Raw genomic sequence first — 21939 nt, forward strand, 5'->3', positions numbered from 1 at the left:
TTGTCCCTTTTCTATTCCTTATGTCATACCAGTTTCTGAAAAGAGCCAACTGATTGATTGATCGTGAAGATGATGACAGAATCCTTGTCTGGCTTAATAGACAACATTTACAAAGTGCTAAGTACGGGTCCATATGCTTTACACATGCTGACTCATGTGATGTTTATGACAGAGAGCCTAGGACCTTGTCTGAGGTCACCAACTAAAAAGTGATGAAACTGAATTGTACCCAGACCATGTGCCTTTCACCACCTTGTCTTAACTGCCCCTTGAAGGGAATCAAAGACTCCACCAGCCCACCTTTGGAAACACACCCTCATCTCTCTATGATCTCCCCGACACATAGCCTCCTGAGCAAGCCACCAGTGCTCGTGGTTAAACTCATTCTGAACAGACACACTTTGATGGAGGCATGTGCTTTAATCTCCTTTTCCAGTCCCATCTCCAAAAAGACAAATTTAAATCAAGGCAACAAAACTAATTGGAAACTACAGAATGAGAATCCAACATTACTAAGAATGCCCTTAAGATCAAAGTAATATCAGAGAATGTAGAATTTACAATTACTCTTTATTTGGTGGTGCTGGTAAGGCAGGTGGAGAGGAGAGGAAGGGAAGGTGAGGGGCTGTCAGAGTTGAATCCACATGATCTCAACGGAAATACTAAATTATGTGGGTCCCAAACCAACTGAAGGAGAAGCCTATTAATCAAAATGGAGCAGCAAGTGGCCAAACAGTCATTTTTTCCCTTCCAAATGTGTCACTGGTTTGGAGGTCAAATATCTATTATTCATCGAGTATAAAAAGCTGCCATTTGGAGGATGTTGGGTATTTTGTTATTATTTTGCTTTGTTTTGCTTTAAGACATCTGTCATTCGTGAGAACAAAGATTTCTGTTCTGTGGTTCTTAATAAGCTTTGCAAGGTGGTTTTCCCGGCATATGAAGAAGTCATTTGAATAATAAAAGCTCATATTTATAATTACATTGAGTTAAATAGATTTGCTTAGCTTAGGGTTTGAGGTTATTCATAAACAGATGTGAGGGTCCAGAAAGCCTCTATAACTTTAACAATCTCACTGCTTTGGGGCTGCTAAAGAGCTTAGAAGCCCAAATCTGAGTTAAAGAAGCTTTCTCCATTTCCCTGAATAATCACCATGGTACCTCAGCCTGAGTCCACTTCTTAAAACCTATTTAAATACTATTCATGTTTACTAGTCATTTGCCAGTGTGATGGCAATGAATGAGCTTGACTCTAAGCTGGGAACATTCACCTCTTAAGCATTCGAGAGAAAGGACCCTTTTATAAAATGCTTTGCTCTGTTCTCAGAATATATTGATGACCCCTAGCAACAGTCCTATTCTCAGAATATATTGATGACCCCTAGCAACAGTCCTAGTGAAGCCGCCAGTTTCAAAACAGTGATGAAAGGAGGTCGTCCTTCCGAGCAGCATCTTAAGGTCTCTAGACCTTTCCTTACAGCCAACTCTCCTCTGCTTTCCCCTTCCCTCCCCTCTCCTCTCCTCGCTTCCTTTTTTTTTTTTTTTTTTTTTTTTTTTTTTGAGACAGAGTCTCACTTTGTTGCCCAGGCTGCAGTACAGTGGTGCGATCTCGGCTCACTATAACCTCCACCTCCTGGGTTCAAGCAATTCTCCTGCCTCAGCCTCCCGAGTAGCTGGGACTACAGGCGTGCACCACCATGCCCAGCTAATTTTTGTACTTTTTAGTAGGGACGGGTTTTAACCATGTTGGTCGGGATGGTCTTGAGCTCTCTCTTTTTTTTTTTTTTTAATTTTTTTTATTATTATTATACTTTAAGTTTTAGGATACATGTGCACAATATGCAGGTTTGTTACAAAGGTATACATGTGCCATGTTGGTTTGCTGCACCCATTAATTCATCATTTACATTGAGTATTTCTTCTAATGCTGTCCATTCCCCAGCCCCCCAGCCCACAACAGGCCGCGGTGTGTGATGTTCCCCTCCCTGTGTCCCAGTGTTCTCATTGTTCAATTCCCACCTATGAGTGAGAACATGCAGTGTTTGGTTTTCTGTCCTTGTGATAGTTTGCTCAGAATCATGGTTTCCAGCTTCATCCACGTCCCCACAAAGGATATGATCTCATCCTTTTTTATGGCTGCATAGTATTCCATGGTGTGTATGTGCCACATTTTCTTAATCCAGTCTATCATTGATGGACATTTGGGTTGGTTCCAAGTCTTTGCTATTGTGCGCATTTGCATGTGTCTTTATAGTAGCATTATTCATAATCCTTTGGGTATATACTCAGTAATGGGATGGCTGGGTCAAATGGTATTTCTCGTTCTGGATCCTTAAGGAATCGCCACACTGTCTTCCACAATGGTTAAACTAAGGAACTAATTTATACTCCCACCAACAGTGTAAAAGCATTCCTATTTCTCCACATCCTCTCCAACATCTGTTGTTTCCTGACATTTTAATGCTCGCCATTCTAACTGGTGTGAAATGGTATCTTATTGTGGTTTTGATTTGCATTTCTCTGATGACCAGTGATGATGAGCATTTTTTCATGTGTCTGTTGGCTGCATAAATGTCTTCTTTTGAGAAGTGTCTGTTCATATCCTTCGCCCACTTTTTGATGGGGTTGTTTCATTTTTTCTTGTACATTTGTTTAAGTTCTTTGTAGAGTCTGGATATTAACCCTTTATCAGATGGCTAGATTGCAAAAATGTTCTCCCTTTCTGTAGGTTGCCTGTTCATTCTGATGGTAGTTTATTTTGCTGTGCAGAAGCTCTTTAATTTACTTACATCCCATTTGTCTATTTTGGCTTTTGTTGCCATTGCTTTTGGTGTTTTAGTTATGAAGTCCTTGCCCATGCCTATGTCCTGAATGGTATTGCCTAGGTTTTCTTTAGGGTTTTTATGGTTTCAGGTCTAACATTTAAGTCTCTAATCCATCTTGAATTAACTTTTGTATAAGGTGTAAGGAAGGGATCCAGTTTCAGCTTTCTACATATGGCTAGCCAGTTTTCCCAGCACCATTTATTAAATAGGGAATTCTTTCCCAATTTCTTGTTTTTGTCAGGTTTGTCAAAGATCAGATGGTTGTAGATGTGTCGTGTTGTTTCTGAGGCCTCTGTTTTGTTCCATTGATCTATATATCTGTTTTGGTACCAGTATGATGCTGTTTTGGTTACTGTAGCCTTGTAGTATAGTTTGAAGTCAGGTAGCGTGATGCCTCCAGCTTTGTTCTTTTTGCTTAAGATTGTCTTGGTAATGTGGGCTCTTTTTTGATTCCATATGAACTTTAAAGTAGTTTTTTCCAATTCTGTGAAGAAAGTCATTGGTAGCTTGATGGGGATAGCATCAAATCTATAAATTACCTTGGGCAGTATGGCCATTTTCATGATATTGATTCTTCCTATCCATGGGCATGGAATGTTTTTCCATTTGTTTGTGTCCTCTTTTATTTCGTTGAGCAGTGGTTTGTCATTCTCCTTGAAGAGGTCCTTCACATCCCTTGTAAGTTATTATTTCATTAATTTGATCTTCAATCACTGATACCCTTTCTTCCACTTGATCGAATCAGCTATTGAAGCTTGTGCATGCATCACGTAGTTCTTATGCAATGGTTTTCAGCTCCATCAGGTCACTTAAGGTCTTCTCTACACTGTTTATTCTAGTTAGCCATTTGTCTAATCTTTTTTCAAGGTTTTTAGCTTCCTTGCAATGGTTTTGAACATCCTCCTTTACCTTGGAGAAGTTTGTTATTACTGACCTTCTGAAGCCTACTTCTGTCAGCTCATCAAATTCATTCTCCATCCAGCTTTGTTCCATTGCTGGGGAGGAGCTGCGATCCTTTGGAGGAGAAGAGGTGCTCTGGTTTTTAGAATTTTCAGCTTTTCTGCTGTGATTTCTCCCCATCTTTGTGGTTTTATCTACCTTTGGTCTTTGATGTTGGTAACCTACAGATGGGGTTTTCGTGTGAATGTCCTTTTTGTTGATGTTGATGCTATTCCTTTCTATTTGTTAGTTTTCCATCTAACAGTCAGGTCCCTCAGCTGCAGGTCTGTTGGAGTTTGCTGGAGGTCCACTCCACACCCTGTTTGCCTGGGTATCATCGGTGGAGGCTGCAGAACAGCAAATATTGCAGAACAGTAAATATTGCTACCTGATCCTTCCTCTGGAAGCTTTGTCCCAGAGGGGCACCCACCTGTATGAGGTGTCAGTCAGCCCTTACTGGGAGGAGTCTCCCAGTTAGGCTACACAGGGGTCAGGGACCCACCTAGGGAGCAGTCTGTCCATTCTCAGAACTCAAACACCATGCTGGGAGAACCACTGCTCTCTTCAGAGCTGTCAGACAGGGACATTTAAGTCTACAGAAGTTTCTGCTGCCTTTTGTTCAGCTATGCCCTGCCCCCAGAGGTGGAGTCTATAGAAGCAGCAAGCCTTGCAGTGCTGCTGTGGGTTGTGCCCAGTTCGAGCTTCCCAGGCTGCTTTATTTACCTACTCAAGCCTCAGCAATGGTGGATGCACCTCCCCCTGCCAGGTTGCTGCCTCGCAAGTCAATCTCAGACTGCTGCACTAGCAGTGAGCAAGGCTCTGTGGGCGTGGGACCCACCAAGCTAGGCATGGGATATAATCTCCTAGTGTGCCATTTGCTAAGACCATTGGAAAAGCACAGCATTTGAGTGGGAATGTTCCATTTTTCCAGGTACAGTCTGTCACAGCTTCCCTTGGCTAGGAAAGGTAAATCCCCCGACCCCTTGTGCTTCCCGGGTGAGGCAACGCCCTGACCTGCTTCAGCTCACCCTCCGTGGGTTGCACCCACTGTCCAACCAGTCTCAATGAGATGAACCAGGTACCTCAGTTGGAAATGCAGAATTCACCCATCTTCTGTGTCAATCACACTGGAAGCTGCAGACCAGAGCTGTTCCTATTCGTCCATCTTGGAACAGCAATTGGTCTTGATCTCGTGACCTCATGATCTGCCCGTCTCAGCCTCCCAAAGTGCTGGGATTACAGGCATGAGCCACCGCATCTGGGCCTACAACCTATTTAAATACTATTCATGTCCTCCCTTATTTTGAAACTCACCAGCCCCATGAGCCTTGAGGTCCTTTGGAGATGATGGGGTTAATTCCACAGCAAACTTTGAAAGCTGTAATGTGTTACCCTACTTGAAAACATACTTCTAAAATAAGTATAAGTGTTTAGGGCAAGAGGTGTTCTTGACCACTAATTTTCTATCATTTCTGAAGTGGACACTCTTTATAAATCAATTCTTACACAGAGTCACAGCATACAAAACAGAGAAAAGCCCAGCAGCTCTCATCAAAGTGTCATTTACCTGGATGCTCCCTAACCCTCCCTCCCCTTTCCTTTGATGGCCCTTTCAAGACCTAGAATTCTCCCAGACACAGTTTAAAGACCTTGCTCTGATCCTACCAGATCAGAGGATTTGGCCAAATCTCAGGTTCTGAGCTTCAATCTGAACTTTCTTCACAGGATACCTAACTTGTCAGACATCTGTGCCACACTGAGTAAGTCCCAAATATGTGATCTCCAAAGCTCTAGTAATTTTTCAAGTCAAATCCAACTTAATGTGCATAGTGGGTATAGTAGCATTTCCCCAGAATTCATATCCACTCAGAACTTCAAAATGTGACCTTATTTGGAATAAGGGTCATTACAGATATGATGAAGATAAGGCTCAACATTTGATCATATTAGATTAAGGTGGGACCTGAATCTAATGACAGCCTCCTTGTAAGGCACAGAAAAAGAAAAGACACAGGACATAGAGAAGAAAGCATTGTAAAGATGAAGGCAGAGATTGTAGTGATTGATCTACAAGCCAAGGAGCTCCAGGGATTGCCAAGAAATATCAGAAGCTCAGAAAGAAGCATGAGGAGCTTTCTCCCTCAGAGCCTCCAGAAATAATCAACCGCCAACACCTTGATTTTAGACTCCTGGTCTCCAGAGCTGTAAGAACCAAACATTTCTTTGTTTTTGACTGCCAAATCTGTGATCCTCTATTACGTCAGCTCTCAGAAAGTAATACATTCTGCCTTTCACTTAGTAGGCCCTCCAACATTTGCGGAAGAAATATTTGTTGAGTGAAAAGAATAAATGAGTTCAATTCAATACAGTGGTTGACTAAGAAAAATATTTATTAATTAGTGCTTGAGGAGGAGACAGGATGCATGTGGCTGGGGCTGGAGGAAACCCATGTTCTTCTTCAACTCTCTTATAACACAAGACTAAGGCAGGGCCTCTGCAGGGCCAAGCATGTGAGCAGTTCAGGAAGAAGAAACTATGACTAACACTGTTAGCTATCAGAGGAAAAACAGATCACTTATTGAGGCTTCCTCAAAGATGTCCTGAGATAATGTTATAAAAAATTATTTCTTTTGAGCTGAGCACTTAAAAAGGTATAGATCAACCTTATTTATGAGGTCTCTATTCTGTTCCATTGGTCTATATTCCTGTTTTTGTACCAGTACCATGAAGTTTTGGTTACTGTAGCCCTATAGTATAGTTTGAAGTCAGATAACATGATGCCTGCAATGACCATCTGATCTTTAACAAACCTAACAAAAGCAAGCAATGGAGAAAAGACTCCCTATTCAATAAATGGTGCTGGGATAACTGACTAGCCATATGGGGAAGACTGAAGCTGGACCCCTTCCTTACACCATATATTAACACAAAAATCAACTCAAGATGGATTAAAGACTTACATGTAAAACCCGAAACTATAAAACCCTGTAAAACAGCCTAAGCAATACCATCCTGAACATAGGAACGGAAAAAGATTTCATGGCAAAGACACCAAAAGCAATAGCAACAAAAGCAAAATTTTACAAATGGGATCTCATCAAATTAGCTTCTGCACAGTAAAATAAACTATTAACAGAGTAAACAGACAACCTACAGAATTGAGAGAAAATATTTTCAAACTATGCATCTGACAAAGGTCTAATATCCAGCATCTATAAGGAAATTAAACAAATTTATAGGAGAAAAACAACACCATTAAAAAGTAGACAAAGGACATGAACAGACAGTTTTCAAAAGAAGACATAAGTGTGGCCAACAAGCATATAAAAAAAGACTCAATATCACTGATCATTAGAGAAATGCAAATCAGAACCACAATGAGATACCACCTCACACCAGTCAGAATGGCTATTATTAAAAAGACAAAAAATAACAGATGCTAGTGAGGTTGAGGAGAAAAGAGAACATTTATACACTGTTGGCAGGAATGTAAATTAGTTCAACCATTATGGAAAGCAGTATGGCAATTCCTCAAAGAGCTAGAAGCAGAACTACCAGTCAACCCAGCAATCCCATTACTGGATATATACCCAGATGAATATATATATCATTCTACCATAAAGACACATGCATGTGAATGTTCATTGCAACACTGTTCACAAGGGCAAAGACATGGAATCGACCTAAATGCCCATTAGTGACACACTGGATAAACAAAATGTGGTACATACACACCATGGAATATTATGCAGCCATAAAAAACAATGAGATCATATCTTTTGCAGGAGTGCGGATGAAGCTAGAGTCTTATCCTTAACAAACTAACGCAGGAACAGAAAACCAAATATCACATGTTCTCACTTATAAGTGGGAGCTAAATGATGAGAACTCATGAACACAAAGAAGGAAACAACCGACGCTGAGGTCTTCTTGAGGGTGGAGGGTGGCAAGAAGGAGAGCAGCAGAAAAAATAACTATTGGGGGCGGGTGTGGTGGCTCACGCCTGTAATCCCAGCACTTTGAGAGGCTGAGGCAGGCGGATCATGAGGTCAGGAGATCGAGACCGGCCTGGCCAACATGGTGAAACCCCATCTCTACTAAAAATACAAAACTTAACTGGACGCATACCTGTAATCCCAGTTACTCAGGAGGCTGAGGCACGAGAATCGCTTGAACCTGAGAGGTGGAGGTTGCAGTGAGCTGAGATCACACCACTACACTCCAGACTGGCAACAGAGTGAGGCTCCATCTCAAAAAAAAAAATACTAAGAATAGTAACTATTGGGTACTAGGCTTAACCTGGATGATAAAATTATCCATACAACAAACTCCCATGACAGGATTTGACCTGTATAACAAATCTTTGCTTGTATCCCCAGACCTAAAATAAGTTTAAAGAAAAGGACAAATCATATACATAACAAAGGGGAATTGGTAGACTCATATAGTTCACGCGAAGATTATTTTAATGATATTATGATAGATTCCAATAATAGTTATGAAGTTGTCATAGCTTCTTAGATTTTGCAATGTATTGTTACCTTGGCTTTTATGTTTTCAATCCATGAGCATCAAGTTTTACTGGCCATGTTTTGGTGGCACACTTGTTGTCTGTTTTGTGTCTTCACATCCTTCACCTAATTACAGTTTTCTTCTTATGCTATGTACCTAGTGACTAAATTTCTACTCACTTAATGTCCCTGAAGAGTTTTTGAAATGTAATGAATTAACCACTTTCCCTGTAATTTATGCATACATTTATATACTGAACTGTAGTTTAATCAAACTCCTTTGCCTTATGTAGTATGGTAGTAATATCTAATGAAAACACATGAAGTATGTGTTTCATAATTACCCCAGACAGCTCATTTCAGTTTGCTTCCTACTTAATCCCAAAATTCCTATCTTCCTGCACTGTAAACACTTTCCTTCCCTTCTCATCAATCTCAGTTATATAAATGAAACAGGGGTGGTTGCACAATTACTGAGTGCTTTTTCTGGGTGTTATAAAAGGCCCGGTTCTCAGAGAAACAGCTGACAAGGGCACCCACTAAAAGTGATCCTTTTGTTTGACTGAAAGGCTGAAGCAGGTCCAAATTAGGGAGAACTTTGCAAACTCCATTGGAGGAGTGCTGCAGGGGCCAGTGAATGCCAAGTGCATGGTGGAAACATGGCTCATGCGGACCCACCCTGCTGCTGGGAGTGAACCTCACTCAATATGCAGTACTGTACTTTCTTTAGGGCACATTAAGAGAAAAGCCATCCCAGTAAAATTACTCTCTGCACCTTTCTTTAAATTTCCACAGCTAGTTTAAATGTCTTTTCCCTTATTTTTTTTTCAGGATAATATCTTTTCTGTCATTTCCTTCTAAGAGGAAAACAATATTTCACATTCCCCACCTTCAATATTCCAGAACCTGTTGAAAGAAGATGCAAATCATCTTGAAAATAGAATCATGGAAAAACACACTGCTAGTTGAAGGCAGATATTCTTATATCTACTGACTGATTTCAGGTAAGTTAAACAATCTCTAAAGCTTCAGTGTCCTCATCTGCAAAAGAAGATAATATCAGCTATCACTGTAGGTTGTCATGAGAATAAAATAATAAGTAATGCCTAGCACAATGCTAGGCACTACAAAAGACTATATGCTTTTTCTTCTTCCTTTCCATTTTCTGTCTACCAAGTGAGATGTTCATTTGTTTGGTAGCATTTATGGAACACATTATATAACAGGCACTGTGTTGGAACCTGGAGATAGGGCATGACCATTGGCCAAATGAGTGTGACTGTCTAACAGAGAGGATAGACATTAACCCATTAATGACATACAACTTATATTTGCCAATTCTGTGTATTCTAAAGGAAAAGCCCAGGATATGCTGGGATAATTTGAACAGAAAGAGTACCTGAGGTCATTATGGTAAACAGGATTGAATTAGGTGAAGAGAGAAAAGGGAGGGGAAGAAGCTTCCATGTAGGAAGAATTTGAAAACCTAAAAAGTATCTCCTAAACTCATTAGGGTAAGAAGTTTTCAGATTTATCATGAAGACCTCCAGGGAATGATTTTGCACTTTCCTTTGGCAACCTATTCTAGTGTGTGTGTTTTTGTTGTTGTGGGGGAGGTGAATTATAATATATAATGCAAGAAACGCTAGATAACTGTTTGCAGAATATATCCTATGGTAATATGCAGCAATATAATGAATTATTAATTTGTCTTTGATTCTCATTGCATTTTCCCTTTTCTAAACGAAACAGCCTGGTCCTTATGATCCCTTATTGTGCCGAAAGTCTTTGTTTCAAAATACAATAAAAACTTACTGGGATATAAAGGCTAGAAGACTGATGAATGTGAAGCCACTGTGGTTGTGGAAAGGAGGTTTAATTAAAGGTAGAAGGACTATCAAGAGGAGGGGAAGAAAAATAAGGAGGAAAAATCTTTTGATAATGTCTAAAATTACATTCTCGATCATTACCAAATAAATGAATTACATTTAGTTTGACTTTTAAAAACAGAGGAATGTTATACTTCTTATCCTTTCACATTTGTAGAATAAAACTCACAGTCTATACAATAAGAAAATCATTGCTTAGGTGAAGTTCTTTAGATATCTCCAACAGGTAGAGCTTTCTCTATAATGTGCAAAGCAAACCCTGTGTTGTGCTAAAGTCAGCACTACTGCAGGGCCCTGTTAATAAATCCCTAGACTATGATTTGTGCAATAGGCCCTGCCAGGCCTACTATCCCCTCCTTCCTTCTGGCCAGTTCACACCCACAGACTGGTGTCACTGCAGGGCATGTGGTGTGACTAGTCATTATTAAATAACTGGTGGAAAACTCGGTAAAATGTAACTCTCATACAGCCCTTGTGCCTAAATTTCTTTTTGAAATACAAAAACCAGTCCAATTCACCATGTATATGTAAAATTCACCTAATGTAAAAATTCACTTTACATAAGTAAAATTCATTGTACAGGAATTTTTAAATGCCATTGAATTAATGATTACTCCATGATTATCAATAATGTGAGTGACAAATTTTTGATCTACACTAGGCTAAGGTTCTGGATGTCATTTGAGGGCTGAGAATGACATTTTAAGAATTGCCTAACCCTTCCGATGTTTATCTCTGAGGTGACTATATACTGTTTTCAACCTCCCAACATGCATTCACCCTTTTCCTTGAGTTTTTCATAATTCAGCCATCAGCATGGCACCCATATAGCCTATGTACTGACTTTACCCCACCTCCATGTGTGTGGGTCTTGACTGGTTCAGCCAGTCAACACGCAGGTCCCATCCTCCTAACTGCATGATTGGTTCAGAGAATGTGACCAATTGCGCCAATCAAACACTCAGATAGGGACTCATGGGGGAAAAAAAAGTTTATCTGATCCTCCAGAGAGCTGCTACAAGACATACTGTTACTTCCTGCTAAATGTGAATTAGAAGCAAATAATTTCCACTAGCTGTGGGAGGCCATCTTATGGCACCAGGAAAGAAAGACATAAAGGAAAAAATGGTTATTTGAGTGACATTGTTAATACATGTAATAATCTTTACGTGACCACTACTTCAGGACTTTTAGTTATGTAATACACTCCCTCCTTACCTTTCTTAAAAATGTCAGTTGGACTCATGTTTTCAATTACATGGAATTAAAGGATTTTTGAAACAAGATCCTTGTTTTCTCTCCACCATCACTTTATTCGGAGGTTGGTATTGAAGGAGAGCAGAAAACTTGCTCAGTTTCTATCTTCTCTGTGACAGGGAACAAACGAGTGAATTACAAAGGTGAATTGCAGTTTTATTAGGCAGTAGATTTTAAATAACTTAATAGCAGCCTTTAAAAGGAAAAATTAGCAGAAATACATAATTATTACATGTGAACAAAAATACATAATTTTATCCAAACACACACACAATGTTTCATGACTTTACTCCCTTCTGCTTTCCTCAGGCAAAGGCACTCCTGGATTTCTGGGAAGGTGGTGCCAATTGTCAGGCTCCTTGATGGAGTATATTATTCTGATTCAGAGTACTGCTGAAAACTTGAAGGTCTATAAGAACATCTCAGCACTCAGACCATGGATTTCCTAAATCCCCCTTCATAAGTGGGAAAATCAAGAGAAAAGAAAAGCAGAGAATAAAAAAGGAAAAAAAAAAATGAGCACGTAACTACATTTAAAAAAAAAGAAGGCAAAAATCAAGGGCCAGAGAAAATGATTTTTAACTGTCATTATTCGTTTTATTCTTTTGTCCTTTTCCAGTCTCAATCATGTATAGATTAATGAGAAAAAATGAAAATGAGTTTCAGTAAACAGACCACTTTTGTTGGACTCAGTCTTGAGTTGATCAAATGAGGCAGCTGAACTGAGACTGAATCTTCCCTGTGATTAGCTCAACTCTTGAAGTAGCCAGGCACCTGTGAGGATACAGGGGAGGAGAGAAGATAATAATTGGTCTCTCATCTTTTATAATTATGTATGTTTCAAGTGGATGTGAACTGTGGGGTTTGAGAGGGCTACATAAAAGGGGAAAATTCTGATGTGAACACTTCAGTCATTAACTCTAGCATTCAAAAGGAAAGGAAGATAAAAATTTAAACAATAGGAGACTTGAGCAATAGAAGACTTAAAATAATAATGTTTACTGAAAATTAGGACAATTGTTCATTAATTTCATATCTTATGGCATCTTCATCATACTAAATAGTTACCATAGCTATTGACTGGACAGAGAATTAACCGTTTTATCCCCCTTTTTATACAACATTTCTAAAGTCTCAAAAAAAAAAAGATAACAATTTCTTCCTTTTTATATTCACTTTTGAGGTAAAAGTAAACAATAAATGAGAAGATTTTAATGGGCTATTTATGTGTGTGTGGATCATGAGAGAAGTTTAACAAAATGTAAGGTATTACAGAAAACTTTTTCTTTATAAATATAAAACATTTCCAAAGACTCTGTGACTGTGGTGTTCATTCTCATCTCTTATTTTCAGGTTCCTAAGCAGAACATAAACAAATTTTATGCTTGATATTTTGTCTGTAATTAAAATATACTTCCAGTAAATTCATAGGCGGCCTAGAGGTGGGGTTTAATTAGGGATTTGGGATACAGACGGCTCTTCCATTCTTTATTAAGTGGAAAAAATGACTGTTCTCCCAATAAATTACTTTTTCCCAAGATACTGCAATTAATTATTGTAATCCAATGTAACTTGTAATAATTTATATTTGAAAACATACTTTAATAAAGCAAGATTTAAGGGGAAAAAAACGCAAACAAGAAGGTATAATTCTACCAGACTGTAATCTCCATTAAGGCAGGTGACTTGGTTCACTGATATATTCTGATCACCTAGAACATAGTCTGACATATGTTATTGATACTTAATGCTTCATCTATTTGTTGAAAAAAAGGTAAATATATATTTTCACAACATACCATTCTTACTCAACTTGAATTCTATTCACACACAGTCTTTGTCTACCTGTGGCTTTCTATCAGGTTTGTGTAGGATAGTTCGTAATGTCATCATGGGGATCACCATGTCTAGACAAGAGCCCTTTGGGGGAGTAAATACTGCTAGAGCTAGAGCGACATTGGCATAAAAACAAAAGCAAACAAAACAAAAAACACTTGGTCTTTCTTCTCTTACAGATTGCTACTTCAGAGAGAAAGAGCTCCCACTGCCTGCTTACAGCCAACCAGTTAGAGGAAAGGCCCTAATTATCCTTCCAAGTTCTGGCACTCAGACTCTATCTATTTCTTCTTTTGGCTCCAGACCAAACAAAATGTGAAAAGGAAAAAAAAAAAAAAAAAAAGTCAAGAAAAAATGCAACAGGGCAATAATGCTTTTCCGTGTGGCACACGATCAGAAAATTACTTCCTCTCTACAAAATACTGATGTTAACTTTCTTCCAGTGATCAGAAGTTTAAGATTTCATACAATGCTTAAATTAATGAATAAAACCCTATTCGCATACTATGTTTCCTTATTAAAACAGAAAGTCTTTCAAAGGAGATATATCCATCTTCGGTTGCAAAATGATGTTACTTCTATTACCAGAGACTAATTTTAAGCATGTTGAGATGCATATAAAACATTTACTCTGTATTCTTTATGTTTCCCATCAGGGACTACTTTTCTGCTTTGAAATCAGAACTTTTTGTCTTTTCTCTTTTTTTTTTGGCATTCCTTATTCCTCCTCCCATTATCCCCATTCCTCCCCACACAACTCCTTGAACTTATCTTTTGTCTTTATCTTTTTGTTTTTCTCTATACATTAATATGCACAAGTTCGCACCTCCCTCCCAACAATGACCTCACTTTTTTTTTAAGCATTCACTACCTTCCTTTTGAAGAATAAAGAAGTTGGAGAAGATGGTATGTAACTTTCTGTTTTTCCACTTCTTCTAAGTGGTAGCATCACAAAAGATACCTCCATTGGTAGGGCAGATCTATATTACTAGAGAAGAAAAATGTAAACTTCACATACTCACATTTATGGAAAAATACAAACATTTCTACCTTTTCTATTGAACCACCAAAAATGCCTCAAATCCAAAATTCAGAGCTCACAGCATAGTCTTCTTAGACCTTATTAGATTTTATGAAAGTGACTATCAGTTAGCAAGTGAAAGGGTATGTAACTTGTATAGTAAACCCATTCAAATTTCTTAGAGTACACAATTATGTAAAATTACACACCAACCACTGAGCCCTCAACAAGAAAATGTTTACTGAATGGATAAATCAATGAAGTGAGGATGTGGCGAATCATCTTGGCTAAGGTACGGAAAGTGAATTGGAGACTAGACAAGCTGGAAGGTATAAGACCAGTTAGGAGATTTTTTAAATAACATTGAGGAGGCAAGTAGTGATCTTTTAAAAGGCAGCGGAAACGGAGAACAACGTCTAGGTATATTCTAAAAATAGGGACAGGTAAAATCTCCAGAAATTGTTGCCAGAATGAATTTTGGGCAAGCATCCAGAGGATGATAAAGACAGGACTCACTGTACCCACTGGTATTCACCTGAAAATGAAGATTTCAAAAAATTATGTGAATATCATTAGAACAAACATGGACATTTATAAGTTTACAAGCCTTAGAGTGCCTAAGTATGACTCACTAAATCATCTACTCCCCTAAACATCCTTCTACATACTGACAAGGATCAGCTTTCCTGTGTTGATAAAAAGAGTCAAATTCTGAAATATACTTGAAGAGATATATTCTGAGCCATATATGAGTGACATGGCCCATGACACAGCCCCAGGAGATCCTGAGAACATGTGCCCGAGGTCATCGGGCTACAGCTTGGTTTTATAGGAGGGGTGGGAGGGGCTTCCATGTCATAGGTGAATTCAAAGATTTCAAAGATATTTCTGATTGGCAAGTGGTTGAAAAAATTTATCTAAGGAAGGAAGTGTCTGGGTTAACATAAGATCTTGTGGAGACCAAGGTTTTTATTATGTAGATAAAGCCTCCAAGTAACAGGGCTTCAGAGAGAATAGATTGTAAATATTTCTTATCAGACTTAATAAAAGGCACCAGATTCTTAGTTAATTCTCTCCTGGATCAGGAAAAAAACATGGCAAGGGAAAGAGATTCTGTACAGGATATAGATTTTCCCCACAGGAGACAGCTTTGCAGGGCCTTTTCAAAATATGTCAATTAAATATGTTTGGGGGGAAAGGTACTTTGATTTCTTTTAGGGCCTGTTAGCTGTCATTTTGGCATTTTATTGGTGTGAAGAATCTGCTTTGTTAGTCTTAAGGTCTGTTTTAATGTTAATGCTGGTCAGTTGAGACTGAATTCCAAAGGGAGAAAGGTATAATGGGTCATGTTCGACCACTCATTTCCATCGTGGCCTGAACTAGTGTTTCAGGTTTATTTTGGAATGCCCTTGGCTAAGAAGAGGGTATTCATTTAGTTGGTTCTGGGACCTAGAATTTTTATTTTTGGTTTATACCTGTGTCTTTCTACTTGTTGCTCCTATTTGATGAGCCATACTTCACTATACTTCTTTTGCTCATTAAGTTCAAAGTAGTCTTCATTTTAGTTGTTTTAATGTTATTAACTCCCACTTCGATCATTTCTTCCTGTCAGGTGTTCAGTATTTCCATCACATCATCTTCTATCACATCCTAACTCTCCTACTCCCTTCCCTTCAGTGATTGCCAGGACACACAACAGTATAATAAAATCAGAGGTCAAGAGACTATGTTTAATTCATTTGTATTGGTTTTCATGGAATCAATTTATGCTCATGTATTTTAGATTAAATATATACTATTTCCAAGCTTGCTTTTCATTTTCTTTTTCTTTTTCTTTTTCCTCTTCCTCCTTCACTATCACTGACCTAGATTCCATGTACCAGATGTGTTCACCTGGAACTCAGATTAAAAGGAAGAATGTTCACTCCCTGCTCCTTTTGTGCCTCAGGTCACAATCTGGAGAATTCCTCTACAGAGAGAAAGGCTGGAAAACATATTTCTAATTCTTAGAAGGAGGTAATTAAATAATTTCCTTTTATGATACTGTCTTTGTTCTCTTCTTGAAAGGAAAGAACATCCCCTTTATCACTTTAAAGAGGGCAAACTAGTATTTCTAACCATCCTCCCAAAGTTAATTAACATGTAAATACTTGTCAGTAAAAGGTAACACTTCAGCAATTAGCATATAAATGGGCCAAGGACAATATTCTGCCATAAAGGAGACAGCTTGGAAGATTTTGCCAAATGTATTTGGAAAGAAAAAATATAAAATAAAATAAAGGCTTCATCATTTCCATGCAAACAGTTATGAACTAGAATGTCAGCTGAAGCCTGGGGTAAAAGGAGAACTACCCTGCTTAGATTGAATGAGGTGAAGTTTGCATACACAACATGGTTTTATGTACATGTTTACTCAAGTAGCGATGACGGAAAGTGACTAATTGTTTATGTCCAGAAAAACACATCATGTTTGTTTGATCTTAATGAATACCATCAGCGAAGGAAACAGAAAGCCATAGGTGCGAAAAGAATTTAAGGGCTAATTTTTCCATATTGGCTGTAATGATTAGTACACTCACAAAATTGCACATGCAGGGAATGCTTCTACTCAGCCCTGAATTTGTGTTTCAAATGAGGTAATTGTGCACCTAATGATCCGTTTGCACAAGCAATTACCTGATTGGCATATGCCAGGTGAGCTTGTGAGAGATAAGAGGGCAAATGTACTTTTTTTTGGCTTTGCATCCATGGTATCCTAGTTTGAAAAATAAAATAATTATAGTCATATTACCTTTTGACATTTTTATTGGAATCATGGGTCCATGTGTGAATGGGATGCTCATGCTAATGAATGAAAGATCATTAGCCCAAGATAAAAATAAACTCTGACCACACTACCAAAGATGCTTGTGATTTTATATTTACTGTTAAAACTACAACATAGCTAAGTTTATTGGGGGAGTCTCAGAACTTCTAATCAGAAAATTTGGCTTAAAATCGCGTGTAGCTACTATGTCAATTCCAGATATCCAAACTTAGGCAAGTCACCTAAAAATGCCAAATCATAGTTCTTCAAAATGGAGAGAATAATTTTGTTTATATGGAAACTTGATCTGGTGATTACTCATTGCATCCTGCATTAGAAGTGTCAACATTAAGTAAATCGTATTGATGCCTATGCCAGGTCCAGGTGAACCCTAGGAAACATGTTAGTGTTGGTCTGTTCAGCATCTCGTCATCTCCTTCACTTGGCGGGGCTGAAAATCTGGACCCCACCCCTCTCACTACCAAGTGACAGGTGATCCAACTAGATTGAAGTCATCCTTGACAGACAGGGTCAGGCTCAATGACAGTTTTCCTACCTTTTTCCAGACCTAAAAAAGTCCCTTCAGGCTACTTCACAGTCCAAGGGTTGGGTCAAAACTGAATTCATCTTGAACATTTGAAAAGTAAGCACATTTTCAGGGCACTTCAGCCTCGGCAGTGTGAATACTTGGGACAGTGGAAAGGATCTGCACATAAGCCTCAACCTACCCAGAAGCTGGTCATTTTCTCCCTGCACCCTAGAAAGTCAAGTGGGCCAGTAGAAGTTTCTATAATGATGGAAATATTCCATAACCTGGACTGTCCACTATGTTAGCCATTAGCCACATGTGGCTACTGAACACTTGAAGTGTAGCCAATGGTAATGAGAACTCAGGAACTGAATTTTTAATTTTATTCAATTCTAATGAATTTAATTTAACTTTAAAGAGCCACATGAGGCTAATGACCACCATATTGAACAATGTAGCAAGGAAAAAACAAAACAGTTTATCAAATAACAACTCCATACTATCAACTGTGAATGTCAGCTACTGTCCACAGTTGTTTACTCCTACCCTTTAAAAATATGTAATGCCAATCCTCCCTTTCCAGAGCATCTTTGACACTTTTTTAGCCATTTCTTGGCCAATTCCTGGTCATCATCGATAAGGTAAAAAAGCACAAGGATCTAAGACTGAAATAATTACTCTTATTAGAATCCATCCTAAAACCAAATCAAAACAAAACCAAGAAAGAAACAGAAAGGCAGAGTTTGTCTAGGGCTTTTGGTGCCTGCAACCTGATGGTTGATGACCATTAGGTATGAGACTGTCATCTAATTGAGATGGAAGGTTAATGAATCAGAGTTTGTGACCTAAGTAGGTATCTAAAATCCTGTATCCTAAAAATCATGCCTAACTTGCCTGGGCTTTGAAAGCATGGATAAAATAATAATAGTAAAACTAATATAGTAACAGTAACAATGAATAATAATTTATTATGTTTCAAGCATTGCTCTAAAATCATGGTTTATGTAATTTATTCTTCATGACAGCCTGAGGAGATGGTTGTTATTGTTTTTCTTATTTCACTGATTGAAGAACTGAGACTTCTAAAGGCCACCTTACTTGTCCAACGTCATAGCAAGAACATGTGGCAGAGCTGAGGTTCAGAGCCAGACCAGTTTGGCACCAGAGCCTACTGCCATAACCACTGTGTGATGTGGTTTTGAACCACATCAAGGTTAAGGATATTCCTGCAAAATTATCAAATGTTTTAGGTTTTATAGAAAAGCAAAAGTTTCCATGCTAGATGACTACTCTGCTGATGAACCAATATCAGTGAGTCTGAAACTAGGTAAACTGTTTCATGTGCAATTTAAGAGACTATTGGGACAGAGGAGTATCTGGAATGGCCTTTCTCTAAGGCAACAAGGATCTCACTTCTTCCTAAAGAGCTGAAATGAACCACTGAGTCTAGTTTTGTGTGATGGTTTCTTTCCTGAAATGAACAGTTCAGGATCATCTCAAGGACAGGAACACATTCATGCTTTAGTCCGTCTAGGGTGAGGACCCGAGGCCTATCGTGCCCCCTGACGGCCTCTGCTGACTGGTTTTTTCTTTGAGGCTTGTAATGCTGCCTACATTCGGCTAGGCTTTGGCAAGTGATTTATAGTACTGTTTGAGATTGCCATTCTTACTCAGGTGTAAATAAAGTGGTGAGATTGTCTCTGAATTGAAAAATGGCCATCTAGTCCAAAATATAAATAATTAGAATTCTGGCTTCCAAAACTAGGTATGTGAAACAGAGGTGGGAGGTGGCAAGTAGGACCTGGCAATTTTCTCTGATGATATTAAAACCTTCAGACACACAAACACACACACAGCCCTATGTATAAGACCAGGGCACTAATATTCATTAAGCTACGCTGCACCTACCTCTCTGCCTATAAAACTTAAGATCAAGTAATCCTTGAATGTAGTCTCCCTTGAATCTAGCCATGCTCTAGCTATTAACAAGAAATTTTAGAGCCACTTTCAAAAAAATATAAAAGAACTCATCTGTAGATTTAGAAAAAAAAGTATAAAATACAGCCACAAATAGGGCTATTGGAGACAACTAAAAGTACTAATTTTCCTGGATAATTCTACATACCAGGACATGATCATATCCAATTAAGTTGAGCTCTGTTCAATAATCACTGTGTAATGGGATAGAATCACAGAGTAATAGGATTTGTTTAAAGCAAGGACAGAGGAGCTTAATACCTATTAGATATCTTAAATGCATTAAGAATGAAAAAGACCAATTGATAGGAAACTGTTTACACGAACCTAAAGAAAATGAAAATAGCTCTATGGTTTCTCTGAAGAGTCTTAGTTGACATTTACAAACTTTGTTGCTCAGTAATTTTCAGTGCTAACTTATCTGAAAATAGTTAGAATCAAAAAAAAGAAGAGCTCAATATAGAGACATAAACTTTTTCTCATAAGATCACTGACCCTGGCAGATCAAAGTTTGGTCTGGAGTAGACAGGACAAGATCTTGGAAGGTCACGATGGCCCTGAACATATTGTTTGGCTTCTCAGATAGAGAACTTTCAAAAGGAACTGTGAATGCCTTGTCACGCTTGAACTAGATGTTAGTTGGCTAAGCTGAGAATCAAATATGGGAAATTAGTTGCCATTAAAAGATCGCTTCAGGCAGTTCATTTCTCATCAGCCAAGCTGTGCAGGCCTCCTGCTGGGGACAGTGAACATTAGCTTACTAAATACTTCAGCTCATCAGACACCGCTTTACCCATGGATGGGCCTGGATTTTGGCGATGGGGGAAGGGGAAGAGGAAAGAATGGATATAAAACATAACTACCAGCATCTATCTGGGTAGAGATTAATTCTCTATGCTATTAAAAATATAATTGTTCATTGACATGTACAGATATTCACAATTTATTGTTAAAGGAAAATAAGGTGGTTCTAAAATCTTTTTTATATGATGTTTTTGGGGGAGTGTGTGTATTTAACCTGGAAGAATGAACAGCAACATCTTTACAGAGGTGACTTTGGGGAGGTGTTTTTAGGATGACTTTTTATAATTTGTTTTATTCATATGTATTTTAAACACTTTTAAAATTATATTATTTTCAATAATTATAAATTTATAATAAACATCTAGTAGTAAATCTAATAATAGACATTAAACAAAAGATTATGCCTATTTCACTTTCTTCTCCCTGAAATGTTTTATTTCCTTTGGAGGAACACTCATCCTGCGTGTCACAGGCAGTGAAACCAGAGCAATTTCATCTCTTCATCTTGAATAGGAGCTGGGTAAAATGAGGATGGAACCTGCTGCACTGCATTCCCAGGAGGTTAGGCATTCTTAGTCACAGGAGGGGATAGGAGGTCACAAGATACAGGTCACAAAAAAATCTGCTGATAAAACAGGATGCAATAAAGAAGCCAACCAACCCCGTCAAATGCAAGATGGTGATGAAAGTGACCTCTGGTTGTCCTCACTGCCTGTTATAATGCGTTAGCATGCTAAAAGACACTCCTACCAGAGCAAAGACAGGTTACAAATGCCATGACAATGTCCAGAAGTTACCCTATGTGGCATAAAGGAGGAGAAACCTTCAGTTTCAGGAATCTCCACCCCTTTCCCAGAAAACTTATGAAAATTCCACCTCTTGGATTATTGGCAGAATATGGTCAACAAATAACCATAAAACTAGCCAATCAGCAGCCCTCAGGGCTGCTCTGTCTATGGAGTAGCATTCTTTTATTTCCTTACTTTCTCTCTCTTTTTTTTTTTAAATACAGAGTCTTGCTCTGTTGCCCAGGCTGTAGTGTGGTGGAGTGATCTCGGCTCACTGCAACCTCTACCTCCCAAATTCGAGTGATTCTCCTGCTTCAACCTCCTGAGTAGCTGAAATTACAGGGGCCTGTCACTATGCCTGGCTAATTTTTGTATTTTTAGTAGACATAGGGTTTCACCATGTTGGCCAGGCTGGTCTCGAACTCCTGACCTCAAGTGATCTGTCCACCTTGGCCTCCTAAAACACTGGGAATACAGACATGACTCTCTGCACCTGGCCATTATTCCTTTACTTTCTTAATAAACTTGCTTTCACTTTACTCTGTGGACTCACCCTGAATTCTTTCTTGCGTGAGATCCAATAACCCTCTCTTGGGGTCTGGATTGGAACCCCTTTCTGATAACATAAGGGTCTTCCAAATGCTTGAAGGAAAAATTTCCAGAGTGAGTATAAATGAATTGTGAACAGAAACTATACTTTATCTTAGGGCCTACACTGTTCTAGCAGCTCTAGAATTATGCTGCATAGGACAGCCCT

The 21939-nt window shown here is 38.6% G+C and overlaps 1 long non-coding RNA gene across 5 annotated transcripts in view; it reads right to left on the reverse strand.

The window, feature by feature from the left end:
• The window catches only part of LOC103886963, a 39164-nt gene that overhangs the window by 9647 nt on the left and 7578 nt on the right, over positions 1-21939 (reverse strand). For 4 of the 5 annotated variants that reach the window (XR_002523887.2, XR_650853.4, XR_650856.4 and 1 more), the window contains exons 2-5: positions 14129-14245; positions 12097-12195; positions 11383-11531; positions 9165-9316 (exon numbers count right to left, since the gene is read on the reverse strand). This is a non-coding gene — a long non-coding RNA (uncharacterized LOC103886963). Of the gene's footprint in view, positions 1-7970; positions 8014-9164; positions 9317-11382; positions 11532-12096; positions 12196-14128; positions 14246-21939 lie in introns of those variants that run through there. The other variant, XR_650854.4, reaches the window with a different exon arrangement.

Source organism: Papio anubis, chromosome 8 (assembly GCF_008728515.1).
Source record: "Papio anubis isolate 15944 chromosome 8, Panubis1.0, whole genome shotgun sequence".
Classification (NCBI taxonomy): Eukaryota; Metazoa; Chordata; class Mammalia; order Primates; family Cercopithecidae; genus Papio; species Papio anubis.